The following is a 27,721-nucleotide window of genomic DNA, read 5'->3' as shown; positions in this document are numbered from 1 at the left end:
ATCCCAGTCTGCTGTCCCCACATGCTTCAAGATGTCCATCAAAGGTAACTGAACTAAATCACCCTGTAGCTCTCACTCCTGTCATCATGAAGTGCTTTGCGAGACTAGACAAGGATCATAGCACCCTTGTGTATTGTTTTAATGAGGAAAAATAACAAATTATTTAATTTTAGAACAGGGCTGTAATGTAACAAAATGTGAAAAAAGTCAAGTGGTCTGAATACTTTCTGAAGGCACTGTAGTACAATAGTATATTGCCTCCTAATATTGTACAATCTGTGTTGCTTCATTGGCCTGGGCTATTCTTTGTTTGAATTCAGGACCAGATTGATCTGTTTGTCAGTGTCAGAGTAGCCACTCATTTTGGTCATTTGTGTGGTATTAAAAAATATTTATGTCTTCAGTCATGCAAATGATGTAGAATTGCATGAAATATGTTTTTAAAAGGAACATTTTGTGTGAAAAGCCTAAAAACGTCTCCGCTCAACTGTAGCATGTGCCACATGGCAAACGTTACTATGGCTTTATTATAAAGGGGCTTTTTCTTCAAAAGTAAATGTACCACTCATGGAATTGCATCCTACCCTGCTCACAAACACAAACAGCCTGGTATTGCTCCTGTAGCTGTATAGCCCTGATAATGGCCACATGTGATAGGCTGAATGGGAATTAGAAGTGGGAAATTACTCAATTTTTATGCTATGGTAATTCAGCAGGGCCACGATCTTCGCTGCGCAAAGTAAAAAGCCATTTACTGTAATGAGCCCTTCACCGTTTTCGTCAGAGATGATAGTGAGGAAATTATGACAAAATATTTAAAACAGGAAATATTCCAAAGAGTTGGCATATCACACCACCTCACTGTGAAACAAATCCAACGAATAAATATGCATTTGATTGTGAAGGAGGTGGGGGGAGAAACATCTGATTTTGAATCACTTTCGTCAGACTGCAGTGCTGCAGTATTGAATTCTAAGATTGTATATAAGTGTGTCTCCCCTGAAAGTAAACTGAATTAAAGTTGTGAGTTTGTATATCTCCTGTTCCCACCTAGATGACACGACAACACAGAGGCAATCATTTCAGTGTGTGTTTGTGCGTGCATGTGTGTGTGTGTGAGAGAGAGAAACTGCATATGTGAGAAAAATATTTGGAAATTATATTTATGTCTTTGTTAGATTTTTTTAAGTGATTCTTTACAACTTTGTGATTTGTTATTTGCGTGCAATATGTGTCACATTGCATACTTATAACAAATCACAAGTACAGTAGGACACTTTCATAAATAAACACTTGTTTTGTGTACCTAAAATAAAAACTGAATCACGTATCGCTAGTTAAGAAGAATCTCATTAGAGCCTTACAATAAAGGGACATTATTTATCGACCAACATCGATGAGTTTGCAGCTTGCCAAGCCCAGGCTATAAAATCACTGCCGCAGGGCCACATTGGAGTCAGAAGAAGAAAAAAGCCATTATCTGAAACACTGCTAGAGTCATACATTCATTCTTAAAAATGTATTCCACACTGATGATAGCTAGGGATATACAAATAATTCACAAATAATGGTTCTAGCAATACTACCACTACTAATATAACTACTAAGAGTACCACTACTGATACTACTACAACTTCTAATACTACATCACTACTAATATCACTACAAATAGTACAACTACAAATATTACCACTACTAACACTACATCACTACTAATACTACATCACTACTAACAATACCACTACTAACACTACATCACTACTAATATCACTACTAATACTACCACTACTAATACTACATCACTACTAACACTACCACTACTAACACTACCACTACTGATACTACTAATACTTCTAATACTACATCACTACAAATATTACCACTACTAACACTACATCGCTACTAACACTACCACTACTAACAATACCACTACTGATAATACTACTACTTCTATTACTACATCACTACTAATATTACCACTACTAATACAACATCAATACTAACACTAGCACTATTAATACTACATCACTACTAATATTACCACTACTAACACTACATCACTACTAACACTACATCACTACTAACACTAACACTACTAATACAACATCAATACTAACACTAGCACTATTAATACTACATCACTACTAACACTACATCACTACTAACACTACATCACTACTAACACTAACACTACTAATACTACATCACTACTAACACTAACGCTACAAAGACTACATCACTACATCACTACTAATACTACATCACTACTAACACTACATCACTACTAACACTAACGCTACAAAGACTACATCACTACTATCACTACATCACTACTAACACTACATCACTACTAACACTACATCACTACTAACACTAACGCTACTAATACTACATCACTACTAACACTAACGCTACAAAGACTACATCACTACTAACACTACATCCCTACTAACACTAACGCTACTAATACTACATCACTACTAACACTTCATCACTACTAATACGACATCACTACTAACACTACATCACTACTAACACTACATCACTACTAACACTAACGCTACTAATACTACATCACTACTAACACTGCATCACTACTAACACTACATCACTACTAACACTACATCTACATCCATTCTAACACTACTAATACCACATCACCACTAATACTACCACTACTAACACTACATCACTACTAATATTACCACTACTAATACTACATCACTACTAACACTACATCACTACTAACACTACCACTACTAACACTAACACTACCACTACTACCACTACATCACTACTATTATACTACCACTACTAATACACTACGAACACTACTAACACTACATCACTACTAATATCACTACTAACACTACTACTACTAATACTACATCACTACTAACACTACCACTGCATCACTACTAACACTACCACTACTAATACAACCACTACTAACACTACATCACTACTAATATCACTACTAATACTACCACTACTAATACTACATCACTACTAACACTACATCACTACTAACACCACCACTACTAAAACTACATCACTACTAACACTAACACTACTAACACTACATCACTACAACACTACCACTACTGATACTACTACTACTTCTAATACTACATCACTACTAATATTACCACTACTAATACTACATTGCTACTGGTACTACTACTACTACTAATATCACGACAAATACTACCAATACATCACTAATGTTACTACAACTACTGACACTAGCACTAATATCACAAAAAATACAATATCACTACCAATACTACCACTACTAATATCACTACTAATATTCCACTACTAATACTACATCACTACTGATATTGCCACTACTTGTACTACCACTACTAATACTAATACTAAAGCTACTAATTCTACTAATACTACCATTACTACTAATACTACCATTACTACTAATACTACCCACTTTCAACACTTCTACAATGGAAAAAGTCATTGCTCTACCACTTCCCGGAACATGTACAAACAACAGTGTATGTCCATGCATCCTGACCGGAAATCAATGTAGTGAAGTAAAGAGAGCAGCCTTGGGTGGGCTGGAGAGGTAGTAGTATAGGGTCAGCCATAGTACGGAGAAGGGTTGAGATCATGCATCGTAAATCTCAACCATTGTAACAGCCTTGGGTGGGCTGGAGAGGTAGTAGTATAGGGTCAGCCATAGTACGGAGAAGGGTTGAGATCATGCATCGTAAATCTCAACCATTGTAACAGCGTTAGTGCCAAGGGAGGCAGTAACACCACATACAAACGTTAGGCCGGTATTTCATCCAATGTGTGTTATAGAGCAGCGCACTGGACACCCTGTTTGTGGAGATCGCATTCACAGTAAACGATGGGAATGGCAGCTCAACCCCATCTCAAAGGTAAATAACCTTTAGCGGTGTGCTTGTATGCAATGCGCCTTTGTTTGATTCCCGGCCTTAGTGTGTGTCTGTTGTGTTATGAAGGGAGTAACACAACAGACAAAAGGTAGACTGGGATTCAATCAAAGGCCCGTTGCCTACAAGCACACTGCTAAAGGGATCAGTTAGGGTGGCAGGGGAGGGATTTGACAATACCTCTCCATGGTCTTTCTCTACGTGTCATAGCTGCTTGGAACCACATCATTGATGTCAAGCCTATAAAAGACTAGTAATACCAATGTAAAAACTGAACTTGCATATTGTAATGCTACAGTGGAGACATGCAACGAATGCAAATCAACTCTCATTGTGTGCGATCTATGCAACGTACAGGTGTTGATCTATGCAATGAACAGGTGTTGTGTGTGTACAGTATGTGGTGTGTGTCCCTATCAACAGTGACATACACTGTTTGTACACGTTTCGGGAAGTGGTAGAGCAATGACTTTTCCCATTGTAGAAGTGTTGAAAGTGGGCCCTCTGCTAGTCTGCTTATCATCAAGCGGTTCATTTTTAATCAAAATACCATCATATTCCCTATACAGTGCACTACTTTAAGGCTCTGATCAAAAGGAGTGCACTATCTTGGAAATAGGGTGTAATTTGAGGCGGGGACGGAGGCTGAGACCTGATCAGATGGTATCTGTGCTTTATGGACACAGGCTTCCATGTGCTGTTGACATTGAATAATTAAAAACCTCTTAAATGTAACTAAGTGTTATCAAAAATGTAATCTTTGTAATCTCCCAAATTAATTATTTATCACGAGAGGGCCATAAACAATAACTAGTAATGCTGTATACTCCAAGAAAGGTTAAAATCTCACCTTTCTGGTAAAAAATACTTTGCTGAGGTGCAGTCACTTTTGAGGACACAAGCTCAAGTACACAGTACAAATATGAAAAAAGTATGAAAATATGAAATATTTTTATGATATATTTCCTATTCAGCAAAACTGTATGAATATGGCTTGAAATTGCATATTTTTTTTAATTGTCACGAATATTACCGAAGGTGACTCCCCTTCTTGTTCGGGTGGCGCCCGGCGGTCGTCGTCACCGGTCTACTAGCTACCACCGATCCTTTGTTCTGTGTTCGTTTGGTTTTGTCTGATTGGTGTCACCTGTTTCTTGTTTGGTTGTTAGGGTGGGGTTATATAAGTTTGTTCAACCCGCTTCTGTTTCTTGCGGGCTTGTTCGTCTGTTTTGTGTTAGAGTGATTTTGTTTGCATTTTCGGGTTTCGCGCTGTCCGTTATTATTTCTGATCATTTGTTTCCTACTTTTGTTCATGTTATTTTTCCTGGACATTAAAGCATGTTTTTCCCACATCCTTTTGCTCTCTGCGCCTGACTCCACACCTCTTCACTCATTAATCGTAACATAAATATAGCATAATACATTGTTAGGTTCTGAACAAACAGAGTAAAACCTCAAGGACAACTAGAAAAATCTCAAACCAAGTTTATTCAACCCACTGGGTGCTTCAGCTGCAAAACACAACATACAAGTCACACAAGCACATATTTATACCTTCCGACTACGAGGAGTCATGCATATCGAAGATAATCAAACCTCCTTTGGTATTAGCCAGAAACACAGTAGGTTCCTCTTACTGGTATTGTCATGGCCCTGCCTAACTCTAGAACACTCATGGGCATGGAAGTGAGCGTGTGCAGTAGATGGAGAGGAGCCTACACTACTCACTCCATCCTCCAGAATCCGTAGTGAAGGAGCTGCCTCTGGAATCAAACCTGGCACCCATCATTTGCTAGACTCAGAAGGGAACAGGAATGTTAATGAGATGGAGGCAACAGCTGAAGCAATATGATGAATTCTCTGTTCCTCATGGGGATTCCTCCACCTCCACTAGAATAATCATAGTCATTCCACAGTCCGCATTGATTTGTGTTGCAGCCTTCAGGTAGGGAGGGATGGAAAAGCTGTCAGTCAGATCTGTGGATGCATGTGTGTAAACGAGAGAGAGAAGAAGAGTTAAGACAAGGACTGGAGGGCGAAGTATGTGTTGGAAGGGGGAGGGTGTGTGTGTATGTGTGACAAGCCATTGTAAAGCATATTTCGGACACTATATACTCTGTTCAGTGAAATAGTTATTTTCGCTGCATAACAGAAATCAATGTGATCCACCTTCAAAAGCACCTCAACCTACAGTAGCACATGGCAAATCACGCCTAAACTCTGCACTGTCAGAGTTACAGTGCATTTCAAGGCCATTCTGTGTACTAAGACCATTCAATTTTTAATAGAGAAACCGGCCCATCTTCTGTTCGTGGACCCCATAAAAAATTGTGACAGAGCCCTTTTACTATGCAGGGAATAGGGTGACATTTTAGGAACTACATTTCAGAATGGATTGAAAGCGGAATAACGGATTGAATAATGCCAGAATACAATTTGAACATGTCACACATGTTCATGAGCCCAAGGTGGCTGAATTCAAACTACTTAGGGGAAAGAAAAAAATTGAAAGATATTCAGGAGAAAGAACAAAAAGGAAATGTATTCAAGGAAGAAAATGTGGGAAAGAGGACTATTACAGAATGCTGTCATCCATTGTCTATCTGCATAAAAGGCTAATGTGTTCTGGGAGTCTGAACTAGGTCATGCAGGAAGTTACGGCACTTAAAAACATCAGAGTCCCCTTTAACCTTTAGCAGACCTTTAACCTGTGGCAGTCTAGCCGTCTAACATAGATGTATATCACAGTTGACAGCTACAGTATGCAGGAAGCAGGAGGGGGGGTGAGAGTGAGCGAGACAGGGGCTTCCGTTTTCGCCACTAGGCTTGTGACGCTGCTATCACCACTAACATGGCTCTGTGGTGTGTGTGTGTGACGAGCGTGCCTGTCATTGACCTGTTAGTCAGTTTGTAACACGTGGTTGCAGAGGGGATTCACCTTGCCACAGAAATAGACTTCTAGAACAGTTCCCATTCACATTGCCATGGTCTGAGGGGGAGCCCTGGCTTGTGACTGTGAGGGTAATAGTCTTTGGCATGATGTACTGTTATGCCCCTGAGTGTCTATGTAGTGTGGCACAAAACAAATCAGATTTGAAATGTAACTGTAAGTCTTCCCCTGCTCTATCAGACACCGTCTGTCTTTTCTCTCATTGTCTCTCTGGGGTTAAGTATCAGAAGCTCTGAATACCTATGAAATAAAGAAAAGCAAATATAACAGATGCCAGTTTCATGACTATGCAGCCAGCTGTTGAAAGTTGAAAGATCGTCTAAATTGTCTGAATAGAGAATTACCTATTCAGAGGGGCCTCTGAAAAAAAAGGCCTATCCTAAGCTGATGTTGTTCTAGGAAGGAGAATGAGACTCATCAACTTTTCTTCAGTCAGAGAAGTATTTTGATTCCTCCACACATCACTGACCTTCAGCTTGGGGGAGGATGGTGGAGACGAGAGAGGAGGGAGGCTGGGGGAGGATGGTGGAGACGAGGGAGGAGGGCGGCTGGGGGAGGTGGGGATGACGCAGGTAGTGGGAGGCGGGGGAGATGGAAGAGAAGGTGGGGGAGAGGGAGGCCGGGAGAGACGGGGAAACTGGAAAGAAAGACTGGCAGATGCCAGTCTAAAGAGAGGTGGCAGTAGACTAGACCAGAAGACAGCCTGGTGCCCTGCCTTGCAGCCAGACACTCACATAGCTACAGAGAGGGGGAAAGTTTGCCTCAGGTCAGATAGAAAACTCTTTAACTTTAAAACATTATTTTACCTTAAGTGAAATGGTAAGTTGGCGAAGAGTCATATTCTTTAGATACGATACATATTACAAACATATACTGTACCTAGACAAAGTGAGTCATGTCAAGTGACTGTAGTTGTTACTGTCGGTCGTGAAAATGTTTGGGATTCCACTGCTCCTCATGAAAGCTGTGCACATTCAGTGAAAACATTGTGGAATTGTATGTGAGACATTGTAGAATTGTATGTGAGACATTGTAGAATTGTATGTGAGACATTGTAGAATTGTATATGAGACATAGTAGAATTGTATGTGAGACATTATAGAATCGCCCTTGAGATGTGATGGCATACAGTTGTCAATCTGAGCGGTTTCATTTCCAGAACCTAGACAATGTAGATGTTGGCACAGAAGCCAATATGACATTTTTGTCCCCCGTATTTTAAAAGCCATTCACAGTCACAATAAGTCTGAATGCATATAATCAATAGTTCAAATGGAAGGGAATGATTTCATCCTGAATGTATCCTGTTTGATGTCTTTCATGAAGGCCCTGTCTGCTGCTACAGTACTGCTGCCAAGTAGCTCTCACAGAGGCTTTAGTTGAAGCATTAACACTTGGGCAACGGAACTCGCTTTAACAACTTGTTTCATGTGAATTATGGGCAGGTAATAGGTGTCAGTCTGGACCAGCTGTCTGCCTCTCAGGTGGCAGATGGATATGAGAGAGAAAGGGGAAAGGGAGGATCACATTCTGGGTGGAAATGCAGAGAAAAAAAACAGGATATGGAGAATGTCTTAAGTGGAAATGGAGGTGGCATGTCACCTCTAGGAGCTTGTTAGAGAGGTAGTAATGTTTTCATCTTGGTTTTACGCCTGTCTGTGAGGACGTCCAGTTGGTTTGGGCAGAGTGATTTCAGTTCACACTAGTTTCTACAAGTGGGATTGGGTGCAGTTTTCACACTGAATCGAGAAAAGCGTACACACAGAAATGAGTACACACAGAAATGCTCTCTCTCAAACAGTCATGCGCACACACGAATACAGAGTGACACGACTACGCACTCTCTCACCCTTTCAGAGTAAGACACAAAGAGAGACTTCAGTGAAAGAGAAAACACTCAATAGAAAATCCTTAACTCTTGCTTTTGCCCTTGACACCCATGGGAAAATACAATGATAAAGAAAGACACCCATTCTTCATCAAGATTTAAGTTTTAATGTCACATGCGCAAGTACAGTGAAATGCCTTTTTTGCAAACTCAAAAAGAGTGATGTTCTCCTACCTGAACACAGAGAAGATATTTTCCATAATCACAATAGGAATATGTTTGTATCTGTTGTCATGACGTTGGCCTGTTGGGGGAGGTTTATGACCCCGTTTCTCTCTCTCTACTCTATAGAGTTGACTCTTGAAAAGCCCTTTGTTAACAGAGATTTTGGGAGCATCAACAGGTGGGAAACGGAACCATATTTCGGTAATCCAATCAGTTGAAAATATGCATTGGTACTTAATGAATATGATGTCATATCAGTTGGCATCTGAGACATGATTACTGATAATAGGACGACATAAACTGTATCTTGGACAATCTACACATTCTAGTTATCAGACTCAAATGGAAATGTTGTGCAATTTAAATGTTTAAATATGAAAATATGTGTGCAAAGATTAAATGTAATTTTAGCTTCTTAATGAGATAACAGTTTGTTATAAGAACACCACTCTGCTCACTTAGAGGTGAACAGACATGGTTTGTTGTCACGATCGTCGTTGGAAGTATACATGGACCAACGTGCATCGTGATCTGGGTTCCACATCTTTATTGAAGTGAAACTAAAACAAGACAAAATAAAGAAACAGCGAAACGTGACTACGTGGTGCACAAGCACAAAACACAAAATAATATCCCACAAAAACAGGTGGGAAAACAACTACTTAAATATGATCCCCAATTAGAGACAACGATTACCAGCTGCCTCTAATTGGGAATCATACAAATCACCAAAATAATTTGTTTTAACTAGACCCCACATAGAAATGTTAAACTAGACTACCCCCTAGTCAAGCGCTGACCTACTCCACCATAGAGAAACAAGACTCTCTATGGTCAGGACGTGACAGTTGTAAACTATGAAACACGCCCTTCTTTCACCACTTTATAAACCCGTTGACAAAAATTCAACTTCCTGTACCAAGGATGTGAGGACTTGTGGTCCCCACGTTAAAATGGACAAGGTCACCTATAGAACTAAGCCAAACTCAGCGTGAGCTCTAGTTGAGGGACAAGAACCTAAAGAAATTAGCATTGAATTTCAAAGTGAAGATGACAATCCACACACCGAAAGGATGAATTTCGACTATACCAGCCAGAATATAGCATGGGCTTAAAGTATGGCAACTTGGTATGAACTTTGAACTCTTATTCACTAAAGAAGTGATACCCTCTCTGCCCACTAAACGTGGGATAGGAGAGGATGGACAGAGCATCCATTCTACCACGCTCCAGTTCGCCACTAGATATTCTTCAGAGGACCAGAGATCCCTGCTGGGCAACCCAGCCTTCTATCTACGACCAATCTACCGAAGCGCAGCTCAGAGTAAATATTTATTGCATTTTCCTTTTTCAAATGGGCCGTAAATTTAGAATGCATAAGATACTGTATTTACGATAGCATAGCTGCCTACGGCTCAATAGAGACATACAAGCTTTTTTTTTGTTCCTCAGTCTTCCCGCTCTTTTATTCAAAACCCAACCCTGTTTCTTTGTGTAACCAGCAGTCATAATTTTTTTACCTTTATTTAACTAGGCAAGTCAGTTAAGAACAAATTCCTATTTTCAATGACGGCCTAGGAACAGTGGGTTAACTGCCTGTTCAGGGGCAGAACGACAGATTTGAACCTTATTAGCTCAGGGATTTGAACTTGCAACCTTTCGGATACTAGTCCAACACTCTAACCACTAGGCTACCCTGCCGCCCCATATCAGTTCCGTCGGGGACGTTTTCTGTTCCCTGTTCCCTAGGGACGTTTTCCTTTATGACATGATTTGTAATCAATGTATGATCCATTCTGTGTAGATGTAATTCAGTGTGATTATTTAGGTATTTAATAAATGAATAATTAAACAAAATGTTGTATTGCTGATTCAACTTGTTAGCCAGGGTTCGTGAAGATAACCAAGAATTTACAACTTTCAGATGAGACTAAATAAGGTGACAATTAAATATAGACTGCTATTGAGGTAAGAGATTACCAGGTCTTTAAGAGTTTATTCGGAAGATAACATCTCTAATAACATTATTTTGTGGATCCCCGACATTCTAGTTAATTACATTTACATGATTAGCTTAATCAGGTAATATTAATTACAGAGAAAATATTTTATAGAAGAGCATGTCATATCACTTAATCCGGAATAGCCAAAGACACGACACTGTGTCATTGCACTTCTAGTGATACAGTACCCAATACATGGAAAATACGTCATGTATTTTAGACCACATGCTGAATCCAAAGATCCAGCTGTCAATTTGACACAGTTTATACACTAAGAATGTTCAACCTCTCCAGTTACAGTCAATGCACTAACTGTATATGTTCGCAGAATGTATGAGGAATGTACTCCAAAGACTGCTGAGAACTTTAACAACGCAAAAACTCAATTATGTTTTTCAAAGATTTGGCATCATTCAATGTTCTACTCTTCGTGGCTCGATCAAGTCCAATGATCCAGGTCAAATAATGAATCTTATCAGTACTATTCGTTTTGGTATTCTCTATATTGACCAGAGCCTTATAGGCCGTGGTCAAAAGTAGTGCACTACAGTACTGTATATAGGGAATAGGGAGCAATTTGGGACACATCCAAAGACCATTAATCCGTGTACTGGGTGACACTGTCATTGGATAGCAGAGCAAGGGTGATTTCTACAAAATGATTGTGGTTTGGATTTGAATTTCCCTCAATGTTTGGTGCAGGAAATGCTGAGTAAATAAAAGTTTGGGGTGTCTGGCTGACACTGTGATTTAAAAAATACTAAAAAATCCTGTCTATTTACTACTTCTGCTGCTAAAAGGTTGACCCTTAGAAATGTAATGACGTCCCTAAAATCAATATGATATTGCCATGGATACCAAGGGAACGCAGTAGATAATACATAGTCTAGGTTTCTCGTGGTAACTGAGGCTGTATGCCATATACAGTATGAACAAAAAAGCATTAACCACAGAATTGCATTGCTTCAAATGTTATGGGGGTCAATGTTTTTTTAGAAGTACTGAATCATTGTGAATGTCACAGAAAATAGCATTCATTTGATGAGCGCCATTTCCAGGTTAGAGACACATACAACTCTTTGTTGTTGTAATTTCACATGCATGTTATCTACTGTAAGGCTGTTGTACTTTAATAATGGAGTAGCTTTATGTTTTTAAGCATGTTAACCTCTTACCTCTACCTGGGACGCTTGCGTCCCAACTAGAGCTCTGGAAATGCAAATGCGCTACGCTAAATGCTAATAGTATTAGTTAAAACTCAAAAGTTCATTAAAATACACATGCAGGGTATCAAATTAAAGCTACACTCGTTGTGAATCCAGGCAACAAGTCAGATTTTTTAAATGCTTTTCGGCGACAGCATGAGAAGCTATTATCTGATAGCATGCACCAATACACTACAACAGAAAAGCACAGCAGGGGACGTAAACAAAATAATTAGCATTTCGGCGTTACACAAACCGCACAATAAAATAGAAAACAGTCATTACCTTTCACCATCTTCTTTGTTGGCACTCCTAGATGTCCCATAAACACTATTGGGTCTTTATTTCGATTAAATCGGGCCATATAAAGCCAAGATATCGTTATATGTAGACTGTGTGATAAACGAAAAAAACAGCGATTTCACAACGTAACGTCATTTTTAAAATTCAAAAAGTAGACGATAAACTTTCACAAAACACTTCGAAATACATTTGTAATGCTACTTTAGGTATTAGTAAACGTTAATAAGCGATAAAAATCATCCGTAGGCGATGTATATATCATTAGCTGTCGTCTTGGAAAAAATTTCAGGAGAGAGCTCTTCCGGAATGATCTGGGCGGAGACCAGAGGTAAGCGGTGCCCCTCTTTCGGTTCAACCAAGAATCAAAGATGATTAAATTCACAAGATACTCGACTACATGGGGATGCTGTGGGAGTTGAATGCTCGGTCTTATCTAATTCGGCTCACTGTTAACAATTGCTGGAAGTGGCGCAAGGATATTTATTTCCATTTTCTGTGATCAGGTTTTCCTGCGCTTTCCGATGTAACGCACGTTATGTAATAGCCACAGTCGTGATTTAACCAGTATGAACGTACTATATTCCTGGCATGAGTAGCAGGGCGCTGAAATGTTGCGCGATTTTTAACAAAATGTTCAAAAAAGTAGAGGGTAGGAGCAACAGGTTAAATCATTCGAGTAAAAAAACACATTTGAATGGTTGATTAAAGCAGATGGTAGATAAAAGGGAAACAATATAATTCATGTTTGATTTGAATTCTTGTCCAATGTCTGCTCAATCGTAAATTACCTTTAAATGTCAACTGCTATGCATTTGTCGACAACTACGCGCCTTGGATTGAATCCAAGATGTAGTGCACTGTGAAGGGTGCCACTTCGGACATCCATGGACATATCATGGGGGTTTCACGCCCTCCTGAGGCCCTCCAGCATTCACATCATTACCTCTCTCTCTCTCTCTCGCTCAAAGCGTTTATCCTGCATTGATCTAGACATCATTGTCAAGCTCAGAGCCGGAACACATCAAGCACTGAATCTAATGCATCTCTGAGAACATAGTGTATACAGTATTAAGTCATTTAATTACTGGAATATCCATCTCCCTTAACCAACCTGGCTATAGACATGAAATCGAGTCAAATGTCCACATAGTAAATTACAAATATATTACACAAAAATATGAATATGGTGCCTATTTTTGAAAACCAATGAAGAGAGTTTAGACATACTTTTTTGTATGACAATGGGCTAAGACACAGTCATTCATATTTTTAACATACACTTACAAACCAAATGTGATTTTCCTCACAAGCACCATTTCCAATCAACTCTGGATCTGTCTTAATGTGTTTGGCTGAATATGGTCCTTCGAGCATAACAGACTCAGCACAGGGTTCCAGATAACGGATCGATGGTAAGCTAACCCAGCAACAACCCCCTGTAATTAGAGTCCGGCAACGACAGCTCAGCAGACCTACACTGACAGCTGGAGGAGGACAGGGGAGAGCGTGGATGAAATAGGGGGAGAGAGGGAGGAGAGGACATACACACAGAAGTATGTGGACCCCCAATCCTCCAGAGTTCGATGGCGGCGTGCTTTACACCACCACCTGACACTTGGCATTGCGCATGGTGATCTTAAGCTTTCATTTCATGAATCTCCCGATGAACAGTTCTTGTACTGAAGTTGCTTCCAGAGGCAGTTTGGAACTCGGTAGTGAGTGTTGCAACCGAGGACAGACCATATTTACACCATATTTACACGCTAAGCAGTTCAGCACTCGGCAGTCCGATTCTGTGACCTTGTGTGGCCTACCACTTCGCGGCTGAGCCGTTGTTGTTCCAAGATGTTTCCACTTCAAGATAACAGCATTTACAGTAGACGGGGGCTGCTCTAGCAGGGCAGAAATTTGACGAACTGACTTGTTGGAAAGGTGGCATCCTATGACAGTGCCACGTTGAAAGTCACTGAGCTCTTCAGTAAAGCCATTCTGCTGCCAATGTTTGTCTATGGAGATTAAATTGATGTGTGCTCGATTCTATACACCTATCCGCAAAAGGTGTGGCTGAAATAGTCGAATCGACTAATTTGAAGGGGTGTCTACATACTTTTGTATATATAGTGTATGTAAAAGTGTCAACATCACTTGACTGAAGGAGAGGGGGGCGGGGGCATAACATGCATATCAGATGCCACATCACAGACATGGGAAGAAGGGGAAGGAAGATGACACGAGGGAGGAAGTGTAGATGCTCCCTATATCTCGATTGAGGGGGGAGAGAGAGAGAGATTTTTCATTTTTTTTATTTAACCTTTAATTAAGTAGGTAGGCCAGTTGAGAAAAAGTTATCATTTACATCTGCGACCTGGCCAAGATAAAGCAAAGCAGTGAGACACAAACAACAACACAGAGTTACACATGGAATAAACAAACAATAAACAAATCTATATACAGTGTGCGCAAATTATGCAGGATAAGGGAGGTAAGGCAATAAATAGGCCGTATTTGCGAAGTAACTACAATTTAGCAATTAAACACTGGAGTGATAGATGTGAAGAAGATGAATGTGCAAATAGAGATACTGGTGTGCAAAGGAGCAAAAAAAATGACAATATGGGGATGAGGTAGTTTGATGAGCTACTTACAGGTGGGCTATGTACAGGTGCAATGATCTGTAGGCTGCTCTGACAGCTGATGCTTAAAGTTAGTGAGGGAGATATGAGTCTCCAGCTTCAGTGATTTTTGCAATTTGTTCTAGTCATTGGCAGCAGAGAACTAGAAGGAAAGGCGGCCAAAAGGTGGAATTGGCTTTGGGGGCGACCAGTGAAATATACCTGCTGGAGCGCGTGCTACGGGTGGGTGCTGCTATGGTGACCAGTGAGCTGAGGTAAGGCGGGGCTTTACCTAGCAAAGACTTATAGATGACCTGGAGCCAGTGGGTTTGGCAACTAATATGAAGCGAGGGCCAGCCAACGAGAGCATACAGGTCACAGTGGTGGGTAGTATATGGGGCTTTGGTGACAAAACAGATGGCACTGTGATAGACTGCATCTAATTTATTTGCTGAGTAGAGTGTTGGAGGCTATTTTGTAAATGACATCGCCGAAGTCAAGGATCGGTAGGATAGTCAGTTTTACAAGGGTATGTGTAGCAGCATGAGTGAAGGATGCTTTGTTGCAAAATAGGAAGCTGATTATAGATGTAATTTTGGATTGGGGATGCTTAATGTGAGTCTGGAAGGAGAGTTTACAGTCTAACCAGATACCTAGGTACAGTGGGGCAAAAAAGTATTTAGTCAGCCACCAATTGTGCAAGTTCTCCCACTTAAAAAGACGAGAGAGGCCTATAATTTACATCATAGGTACAATTCAACTATGACAGACAAAATGAGAGAAAAAAATCCAGATAATGAATTTATTTGCTAATTATGGTGGAAAATAAGTATTTGGTCACCTACAAACAAGAAAGATTTCTGGCTCTCACAGACCTGTAAATTCTTCTTTAAGAGGCTCCTCTGTCCTCCACTCGTTACCTGTATTAATGGCACCTGTTTGAACTTGTTATCAGTATAAAAGACACCTGTCCACAACCTCAAACAGTCACACTACAAACTCCACTATGGCCAAGACCAAAGAGCTGTCAAAGGACACCAGAAACAAAATTGTAGACCTGCACCAGGCTGGGAAGACTGAATCTGCAATAGGTAAGCAGCTCGGTTTGAAGAAATCAACTGTGGGAGCAATTATTAGGAAATGGAAGACATACAAGACCACTGATAATCTCCCTCGATCTGGGGCTCCACGCAAGATCTCACCCCGTGGGGTCTTGATCACAAGAATGGTGAGCAAAAATCCCAGAACCACACGGGGGGACCTAGTGAATGACCTGCAGAGAGTTGGGACCAAAGTAACAAAGCCTACCATCAGTAACACACTACGCCACCAGGGACTCAAATCCTGCAGTGCCAGACGTGTCCCCCTGTTAAGCCAGTACATGTCCAGGCCCGTCTGAAGTTTGCTAGAGAGCATTTGGATGATCCAGAAGAAGATTGGGAGAATGTCATATGGTCAGATGAAACCAAAATATAACTTTTTTTGTAAAAACTCAACTCGTCGTGTTTGGAGGACAAAGAATGCTGAATTGCATCCAAAGAACACCATACCTACTGTGAAGCATGGGGGTGGAAACATCATGCTTTGGGGCTGTTTTTCTGCAAAGGGACCAGGACGACTGATCCGTGTAAAGGAAAGAATGAATGGGGCCATGCATCGTGAGATTTTGAGTGAAAACCTCCTTCCATCAGCAAGGGCATTGAAGATGAAACGTGGCTGGGTCTTTCAGCATGACAATGATCCCAAACACACCGCCCGGGCTTCATAAGAAGCATTTCAAGGTCCCGGAGTGGCCTAGCCAGTCTCCAGATCTCAACCCCATAGAAAATCTTTGGAGGGAGTTGAAAGTCCGTGTTGCCCAGCAACAGCCCCAAAACATCACTGCTCTAGAGGAGATCTGAATGGAGGAATGGGCCAAAATACCAGCAACAGTGTGTGAAAACCTTGTGAAGACTTACAGAAAATGTTTGACCTCTGTCATTGCCAACAAAGGGTATATAACAAAGGATTGAGATAAACTTTTGTTATTGACCAAATACTTATTTTCCACCATAATTTGCAAATAAATTCCTTAAAAATCCTACAATGTCATTTTCTGGAGAAAAAAAATCTCATTTTGTCTGTCATAGTTGAAGTGTACCTATGATGAAAATTACAGGCCTCTCTCATCTTTTTAAGTGGGAGGACTTGCACAATTGGTGGCTGACTAAATACTTTTTTGCCCCATTGTATATGTTGTCCAGGGCACAGCTGGGGTCTGAAGGTGGTCTATAACAAGAGACAACGGTGAAAGACTTGTTTCTGGAAAGGTGGATTTTTAAAAGTAGAAGCTCGAATTGTTTGGGCCTGGATAGTATGACAGAACTCTGCAGGCTATCTCTACAGTAGATTGCAACTCCGTCCTTTTTGGCAGTTCTTCTCTGGAAATGTTATAGTTAGGGATGGACATTTCAGGATTTTTGGTGTCCTTCATAAGCCAGGATTCAGACACGGCTAGGACATCCGGCTTGGCAGAGTGTGCTAAAGCAGTGAATAAAGAAAACTTAGGGAGGAGGCTTCTAATGTTAACATGCATGATACCAAGGCTTTTACGGTTACAGAAGTCAACAGATGAGAGGACCTGGGGAATGGGAGTGGAGCTAGGCACTGCAGTGCCTGGATTCACCTCTACATCACCAGAGGAACAGAGGAGGAGTAGGATAAGGGTGCGTTCAGAACAGAGAGTAAAAAGAGCAGGTTTCTGGGAGAGGAAGAATAGATTCAAGGCATAATGTACAAACAAGGGTATAGTAGGATGTGAACCTAGGCATTTAATGACGATGAGAAAGATGTTGTCTCTAGAGACACCATTTAAACCAGATGAGGTCACCGCATGTGTGGGAGGTGGAACAAAAGGGCTAGCTGAGGCATATTGAGCAGGGCTGGAGGCTCTACAGTGAAATAAGACAATAATCACCTACCAAAACAGCAATCAACAAGGCATATTAACATTAGGGAGAGGCATGCATAGCCGAGTGATCATAGGGTCCAGTGAGTAGCTAGGCGACCTGGAGACACGGCGATTCAGACAGCTAGCGGGCCGGGGCTAGCAGAAGGGGCTTAGGGGACGTCGCGACGGAAGAGTCTGTTGAAGCCCCCTCGGACGGTTCGTCGGCAGATAGATTGAAGTAACATTACTTTAGAAGCAGAATTGAGCTAAACTCATTTCTGTCATGTCTCAATAACAAGCCACTGAAAAGCATATTTCAGACACTCACTTCAGCTAAATCATTATTTTTCTCGTTGCATAACAGGCATCAATGTGATCCACTTTCAAAAGCACCTCAACCCACTAGCGCCTGGTAAATCACACCAAAACACTACACAGTCACAACTACAGTCCATTTCAAGCCCATTCTCTATCTACCAAGACCCTGATAGCAGTCTTTACTATAGAAGCCGGCCTTCGTGGACCCTGTTAAAAAAGGAGAGAGAGAGAAAGAGGGAGTAGTAGAAGGACAGACTGGTGATGTTAAGTTTGTCTGTTTCCTGTTTACTCACATGCACGATTTAGAGCTTAAATCACAACATTTCTGCTTTGTGTGTAAAAGCTCATGGGAGAAGGCAACACATTTCACAAGACGCCCTGCTTTCTGTTAATAATTTCTTACTGTTTCATCGAAAGGCACAAGGGTTCATTCAGTCAGTTTGTCACCTTTACTGAAATAGTTTTCCAAACTCTTGGTGTTTCAGTGCAACAAAGCCTTCGAAAACCCAGAAGACCGGAAACTTCATTGCAAAATCCATTGATTGTGGATTATTGAATTCATATTTCCCTACAGTATCGTTCAATTATAGGACAGTACACACATAATGTAAAACCCAAGGGACAGAACCCAGCAAACAAAGGATGTCCTAAGGACATTCCCAATAGGTCCTTTTGAGGGTTTTGGCGAGACGTTATCTGAGTGACCTTCTGAGAATGTTCTAGGAACATTATTTGTCTGAAACATTGTTCCCCTCTGCTACTGTCTTGGTTTGACCAGGCCTCTGTTGAAAAATAGATGTTTTTATCTCAATGAGACTAACCTGGATAAATAAAGGTTAACCCTGTCAGTGCCGAGACCCCAGCAAAAATCGGCTTTTCATTTATCTGACTTTCATTTATCTGCATGTCCAGCCCTATTATTTAGCCCCACAATGAAGTGTTTTGGCAATTTATTTTCAGGACAACCAGGGCTACAAGAAGAAAACAAAATAATTTAACATAAACAGTTGCATTCACGAGTTTTATGACAAATGCCAATAAGGTCTGCAAAAGCGAAATGAATGCTGTAAGTACAGACATCGTTTGCTCAGTGGGTTAGTCAGTGACAACTGTGTGGAGGTTGTAGTTTGTGAAAGAAACACTGTGAGCTTATTACAGTATTGAAGACACTATGTCCTGAGATTTCCTATGATCTATGTAGAAGAACCCTTTACCTTCTAATGACTCTTGTGTGGCTTTTGAGTGTCATGGAGTTAAACGTGTGTGTTCGTGAGTCTCACCTTTTCAAAGATAGTCTTTTATAGTTTGTTTCTCAAACCATCCGGACTCCACAGGCATTTTTGTACAAAAAGACCCGTTCCTGGGCCCCCTTCTTGATACTCCCATTTCTCACAAACACTGTTCTATTTAAATCATATTTAATATATTTATTTGAATCATTTTTACCCCTTGGTTTTTTGGCAATTGAGCTCAGTATTTGTATTATGTATTATTTATTCAGTCTTTTTTTGCTCGTCTTTATCAAGGGATCCAATCATCTCTGTACTTCAGCCTCCAGAAATAAACATGTCTAATTCTTTCAGACATTCAATCCCTCTTTAACCTCTCTGTTATTGTTAGGCAACCTTTTAGTAACGTTCCGGGGACATCCTAAAGACACATTTTGGTTTGCAGGGAACATCCCCCAAACCTTTATGATCAGACCCTACTGTAGGCTAGGCTACTACTGTTGAATGTCGATGTGTCTCAAATGTCACCCTATTCCCTATTTAGTGAATTGGGCTCTGGTCAAAAATAGTGCACTATGTAGGGAATAGAGTGCCATAGACTGTCAATACCCAACATTGTTGGCACTCCTATATGTCCCATAAACATCACAATTGGGTCTTTTTTTCGATTAAATCCGTCCATGTATACCCAAAATGTCCATTTATGAAGCCCGTCTGATCCAGGAAAAAAAAACACTTTACAAAACGCAACGTCATTTTTTAAAATTAAAAAAGTTGCCTATAAACTTTGACAAAACACTTCAAACTACTTTTGTAATCCAACTTTAGGTATTAGTAAACGTTAATAATCAATCAAATTGATCACGGGGCGATCTGTATTCAATAGCAGCAAGTCTTGAAATCTTGGTCGATATTCTCTCTTTCAAAACTTCAACGACCCTAAACACACAGCCAAAACAACACAGGACTGGCTTTGGGACAAGTCTCTGAATGTCCTTAAGTGGCCTAGCCAGAGCCCGGACTTGAACTCGATCAAACATCTCCGGAGAGACCTGAAAAAAGCTGTGCAGCAATGCTCCCCATCCAACCTGACAGAGCTTGAGAGGATCTGCAGAGAAGAATGTGAGAAACTCCCCAAATAGAGGTATGCCAAGGTTCCCAAGAAGACTCGAGGCTGTTGTCTCTGCCAAAGGTGCATCAACAAAGTACTGAGTGAAGGGTCTCTGAATGCTTACGTAAATGTGACTTATTTTTATTATACATGTATTTATTTATTTATAATATACATTTATTATAAACTTTTTCTTTGTGTCATTATGGTGTATTGTGTGTAGATTTTAGAATAAGGCTGTAATGTAACAAAATATGGAAAAAGTCAAGTGGTCTGAATACTTTCCCAAGGCACTGTATGTAAAGTACCAGTCAAAGGTTTGGACACAACAGCTAAAAGAAAACTGGCTCTCATGAGAACCGCCACAGGAAATGAAGACCCAGAGTTACCTCTGCTGCAGAGGATACTGTCACGACTTCCGTGGAAGTCGGTCCCTCTCCTTGTTAGGGTAGCGTTCGGCGGTCGACGTCACCGGCGATCCACTTTTCATTTTCCATTTGTTTTGTCTTTGTTTCACAGACCTGTTTTCAATCCCACAATCACCTGTTCATTATTTAACCCTCTGTTCCCCACATGGTTTTTGTGAGTGATTGTTTGTTGTACTGTGGTCCGTATTGTGTGGCCGTGAATATTACGTGTATATATTTGAATTTTGAGTAAAAGTGTTTTTATTACTCATATCTGCTGTCCTGCGCCTGACTCATCTCACCAGCTACACACAGATGACGTTACAGATAAGTTCATTAGAGTTACCAGCATCAGAAATTGCAGCCTAAATAAATGCTTCACAGTGTTCAAGTAACAGACACATCTCAAAATCAACTATAAAGAGGAGACTGAGTGAATCAGGCCTTAATGGTCGAATTGCTGCAAATAAACCACTACTAAAAGACACCAACAAGATTAAGCGACTTGCTTGGGCTAAGAAAAACGAGCAATTGACATTAGACAGGTGGAAACCTGTCCAAATTTGAGATTTTTGGCTCCAAAAGACGTTTCTTTGTGAGACACAGAGTATGTGAAAGGATGATCTCCGCATGTGTGCTTCCCCCCGTGAAGCACGGAGGAGGAGGTGTGATGGTGTGAGGGTGTTTTGCTGGTGACACTGTCAGTGATTTATTTAGAATTCAAGGCAGACTTTCACAACATGGCTACCACAGCATTCTGCAGCGATACTCTAGCCCATCTGGTTTGCGCTTAATGGGACTATCGTTTGTTTTTCAACAGTAAAATGACCCAAAACACACTTCCATGCTGTGGCTATTTGAACAAGAAGGAGAGTGATGGAGTGCTGCATCAGATAACCTGGCCTCAATCACCCAACCTCAACCCAATTGAGATGGTTTGGGATGAGTTGGACCGCAGCCAACAAGTGCTCATTACATGTGGGAACTCCTTCAAGACTGTTGGAATAGCATTCCTCATGAAGCTGGTTGAGAAAATGCCAAGGGTGTGCAAAGCTGTCATCAAGGCAAAGGGTGGTTACTTTGAAGAATCTAAAATATAATATTTGTTTAAACACTTTGTTGGTTATTACATGATTCCATATGTGTTATTTCATAGTTTTGATGTCTTCACTATTATTCTACAATGTAGAAAATTGTAAAAATAAAGAAAATCCTTGAATGAGTAGGTGTGTACAAACGTTTGACTGTTATTGAACATACATATATACTTATCTATTCTTTCTTTTAATTTGTGTGCATTGTTTTGTATTGGTTAGTATTACAGCACTGTTGGAGTTCAAAACATAATCATTTCACTGCATCTGCAATAACATCTGCAAAATATGTTTACACTAAAATTGTATTAGATTAATTGGGGACAAATGCAGGACAATGTTGGTCAGAGGGGACGATCAGTAGACTCAAGGTAATACCTGTAATTACATTATTACTACATTATTCTACAAAGACTCACATATAAAACCTTCCTCCCCAACACAATCCAGGCCATAATTGGGTGGCCTGCCTGTCTTGGGGTCTGTCCGTCAGGGGACTGATGGTTTCAATGAGCCTGACATATGAATCGGAATCAGTCATTATGTATTTAAGTCATGTCTTTACGGTAATTTGTATGCCTTATTTTCTGAACGTTATAAATTAGTCATGATTGTTTGTCTTTAAGTGGGCTATTAAACCATGCAAACAGCAGTGAGGAGCAACGGGGGTCAAACTCTCGTTTTCTAGTACTTTCTCTCTGTCACCCCCTCCTGATTTGAGACAGTTTCAAATGATCACTCTTGTAGAATAACTGTTTCAGATGCAAGATGGCCATCACTTTGCAGTGGCGACTCTTTTCATTTGGAAAAATATTCTGTTATATTTTATTCTGTAATATTGCATAATGATTTTTACTTTAACATAGGTATGTCTTGACTGTGATAAAGGCTCAGGAAAAAAGTTTTTTTTTCTGCTAAATTAACAAATCAAGGCTATGCCATTTCACAGCAATAGGCTTCTACAAGCAAGCACCAATGAAGATTGTGTTCCACGATGTAATAACCAGCTCATATTACGGTTTCAATAAATTAATCTTAAATGGCTTTCTTTTTCAATGGCTGAATATGAATGGACAATTTAGCAATTAGGATTTGTTATCTGTAATGGATATGCTAAATTAGGCATTGTTGCACACCGTTGGCAAAGATAAATGTGCACATATTATTTTCAAGTGCAGGCCTTTTCATTCGAGTATTTGAGTTAAATTAAATATTTCAATAGCCCATCCCTATTGTCTGCTTCAACACTTTTGCTTATGACTAATGTCTCTGCAGTAGTCTTCTCCAGTCTACTCAGCTTTACATTTCCCAAATAGTCTGTTTTGTGTTTGTCACTTTTATGCTTTGGTTTCAGAACAATCTTATTTCTCTGGAGTCTCTGGTAAAGCAAAGTTCTCACAGCACAAACAGGAAGACTACACACACTGTGTCACGGGCGTCGTAGGAAGTGGACCAAGGTGCAGCGTGGTGAGCGTACATATTCCTCTTTATTAGAATGACGCCAACAAAAACAATACATAACGACCGTGACGCTTAACAGGGCTATGACACCTCTAACAAAGTTTAAAAGGGCTACCTAAGTATGATTCCCAATCAGATACAACGATAGACAGCTGTCCCTGATTGAGAACCAAACCCCGCCAAAACATAGAAATAAAGAAACATAGAAAACACAACATAGAATGTACACCCAAATCACACCCTGACCAAACCAAAATAGAGACATAATAAAAAGGCTCTCTCAGGTCAGGGCGTGACACACTGTTAAAGACCTAAAGGTCTGTGGGGTGAGAAAGAGCTTCTACCGACCTCGAAGACCTAAGGGTTGAAGGAACAATGTTACAATAACCACACTCGGGAACATTGCCTTGTGACGAGTTCTCCCTTTTTTTGCTGACAAACATTATCTTTGATATCCAGTGCCTGCTCAAAGGCGATGGATTTGCTTTTATTTACGCCCCCTTACACTCTTATAAAAAAGGTGCTATCTAGAACCTAAAACAGTTCTTTGTCTGTCCCCATTGGAGAACCCTTTTTGTTTCCTGGTAGAACCCTGTTGGTTACAGGTAAAACCCTTTTGGGTTCCATGTAAAACCCTTTCCACAGACAGTTCTACAATAAATCAAAAGTGTTCTACCTGGAACCAGTTGTGGAAAATGACATAATTAGTCATGCTATCCCGTGTTTTACTGCTTAAAGAATAGTCTATTGCTAGTGTAACCTGATACAAACTTGTCTTTGTGTGACTTAGTCACAAGATATAGCTACAGCAAAGATCCGTTTAGGTGCGACCGCAACATGTGAGACATCCCATGGGTTCACTATCTGCAGGAAGTCAGCTGTGTGGAACCTTGTAGGACGGAGCACACTATAGTGTGAACTGTGACATAACGCAATTATACGGTTGAGCCCTCAACCGCAGGCTATCTTAATCTGCACAGACAAGCCAATCGCCTTTTACACTGTGTTCCACCTCTGTTTCCACACATCTGCTAAACTGCCACGTAGACAAAAGAGGTTGTACTTTTTCTATAAAAGCAGAGACCTGACGATGTTTGTTAGCCTTTCAACTCTGAACCATTCTTGGTGATGGTTGATTTCTTCCTTTTTACAAATCTTATAAAATTGTTGTTTGAAAGAATCTGCAGTCTTTCTTCCTATAGAATTTCTCTGACTAACCAAAAGGGTTCTCCTATGTGACATCGGCCAAAGAACCTTTTTGGAACAATTTCTTTCAAAGAGAGTATGAATTACTTGAACAGTGAAGCTAAAATGTTGAATTTATCGGCAGCATTTTGGATTTAAGATGTTTCATGACACGACTGTGCAGAATTTCCCTTTTTATTTGAGGTTATTTTCATGCATTTCTGTTTTACTGTTTAGAAGTCAAAGCCCTTTATTTATTTAGTCCCCCATTTGAAGACAAAACATATAAGATATTTATGCATATGTCACTTTCTCACTCACCATTATTCACTATTTATTGATGATTTTCCATAATCATGGTAGAATCCACATTCATTTAGAAGTGTTCAGAAACATATTCTTATTTACATTAAAAGTGACTCCAAAATGACACAATACATTATTTACCATTAATTTCTATTAGGCACAACTTAATCCAAAACACAACCAAAGCAAACTGCAAATGCATCCAACAAGTTTGTCGTGTCACAAGCCTGATTCAATCATTGCGTGCTAGGAATATGGGAACAAATACTAAACTTCTGACTACCATAAAGTTAATTTGTCCAAATACTTTAAATGGGGGGTGTCACGCTCTGACCATAGTTTGCTTTGTATGTTTATATGTTTTGTTTGGTCAGGGTGTGATCAGAGTGGGCATTCTATGTTGTATGTCTAGTTTGTCTGTTTCTGTGTTTGGCCTGATATGGTTCTCAATCAGAGGCAGGTGTTAGTCGTTGTCTCTGATTGGGAACCATATTTAGGTAGCCTGTTATGTCATTTTGGGTGAAGGTCTATGTGTAGTGTTTGTGTCAGCACGATTATTCAGTAGTGTCACTTTGTTGTTCCGTTTTTCCATTAAAATGATGAACACTTACCACGCCGCATCTTGCTCCTCCTCTCTATCTCCAGACAATAGAGAGGAGGAACATAGAACATAAGTTCTATTTCTTCTCATACTTTGGTTTATACAGTTTATAAACAGTTGAGCTGGGAGGAGAGTAGACCTTGGAGCCGTCGTGAGAAACACTTCATCAGTCATCACCCAATGTTGTCAGCAGTGCAACGATATGAGCTGTATTCTGTTCATCTATTCCATGATCGTTTCTTGCTATTTCTATCAGCTGCTCTAATTTTCTCTATTGATGTTGTTTGTATCAAGGTGAAGTATTATGCAGGTCTGTGCAGTGACCTCCCACTCTAACAGAGACTTATTGCTGTCTCACAGCACTTATTGTTCAGGGGAAAAGCACACATGCTGCTTGCGTGTGGGTGCGTCTCTGTGTGCTTGCGTGTGGGTGCGTCCCTGTGTGCTTGCGTTTGGGTGCGTCTCTGTGTGCTTGCGTGTGGGTGCGTCTCTGTGTGCGCGTGTGGGTGCGTCTCTGTGTGCTTGCGTGTGGGTGCGTCTCTGTGTGCACGTGTGAACTCCACATTAGTCTCCATGGTTGGTAGCCTTGAATCTGAAAATAAAATAATTAAGGCTGTAGCAGCAAAACATCCCAGAGCTAGTGTATAACTCAGTGTCCAATCGGTGAGCAGTATGACTCACAATGTCCAATCAGTGAGCAGTCCCCTGGATCTGTGCATGAAAGCATTATTAGTACTGGTGAACCACCCCACACTTCAGAAAGTACTTTTTACACATTTTGTTGTGTTACAGCCTGAATTTGAAATGGAAGTGTGTGCCATTGGCCTACACACAGTAGCCCATAATGTCCAAGTGGAATTATGTTTTTAGAAAATTTGACAAATTAATTAAAAATTAATAGCAGAATAGTCTTCAGTCAATAAATATTCAACCCATTTGTTTAAGCAGTTAAATTAAATCATTTAAGCAGTAAACATTTGCTAACAAGTCACATAATACGCATGCATGGACTCACTCTTTAAACAAAATATATATATTTCACCTTTATTTAGCCAGGTAGGCAAGTTGAGAACAAGTTCTCATTTACAACTGCAACCTGGCCAAGAATAAAGCAAAGCAGTTCGACACATACAACAACATAGAGTTACACATGGAATAAACAAAACATACAGTCAATAATATAGCTGAAGAAAATCTATATACAGTGTGTGCAAATGAGGTAAGAAAAGGGAGGTAAGGCAATAAATAGGCCATGGTGTTGAAGTAATTACAATATAGCAATTAGACACAAGAGTGATTGATGTGCAGAAGATGAATGTGCAAGTAGAGATAAAGGGGTGCAAAGGAGCGAGATAAATAAATAAATACAGTATGGGGATGAGGTAGTTGGATGGGCTATTTACAGATGGGCTATGTACAAGTGCAGTGATCAGTGAGCTGCTCAGACAGCTGGTGCTTAAAGCTAGTGAGGGAGGTAAGAGTCTCCAGCTTCAGCGATTTTTGCAATTCATTCCAGTCATTGGCAGCAGAGAACTGAAAGGAACGGCGGCCAAAGGAGGAATTGGCTTTGGGGGTGACTAGAGAGATATACCTGCTGGAGTGCGTGCTACGGGTGGGTGCTGCTATGGTGACCAATGAGCTGAGATAAGGCGGGGTCCTACCTATCAGAGACTTGTAGATGACCTGAAGCCAGTGGGTTTGGCGACGAGTATGAAGTGAAGGCCAGCCAACGAGAACATACAGGTCGCAGTGGTCAGAGGTATATGGGGCTTTGGTGGCAAAACGGATGGCACTATCATAGACTGCATCCAATTTGTTGAGTAGAGTGTTGGGGGCTATTTTGTAAATGACATCACCGAAGTCAAGGATCTGTAGGATGGTCAGTTTTACGAGGGTATGTTTGGCAGCATGAGTGAAGGATGCTGTGTTGCGAAATAGGAAGCCGATTCTAGATTTAATTTTGGATTGTAGATGCTTAATCTCTAGTACCAGTGGGGCGATAGCTTCCCACCTCGACAACAGCAAGTGAAATTG

Source organism: Oncorhynchus nerka, linkage group LG4, assembly GCF_034236695.1.
Source record: "Oncorhynchus nerka isolate Pitt River linkage group LG4, Oner_Uvic_2.0, whole genome shotgun sequence".
Classification (NCBI taxonomy): domain Eukaryota; kingdom Metazoa; phylum Chordata; class Actinopteri; order Salmoniformes; family Salmonidae; genus Oncorhynchus; species Oncorhynchus nerka.
The sequence above is the reverse complement of the archived record's forward strand: the minus strand, read 5'-3'. Positions refer to the sequence as shown.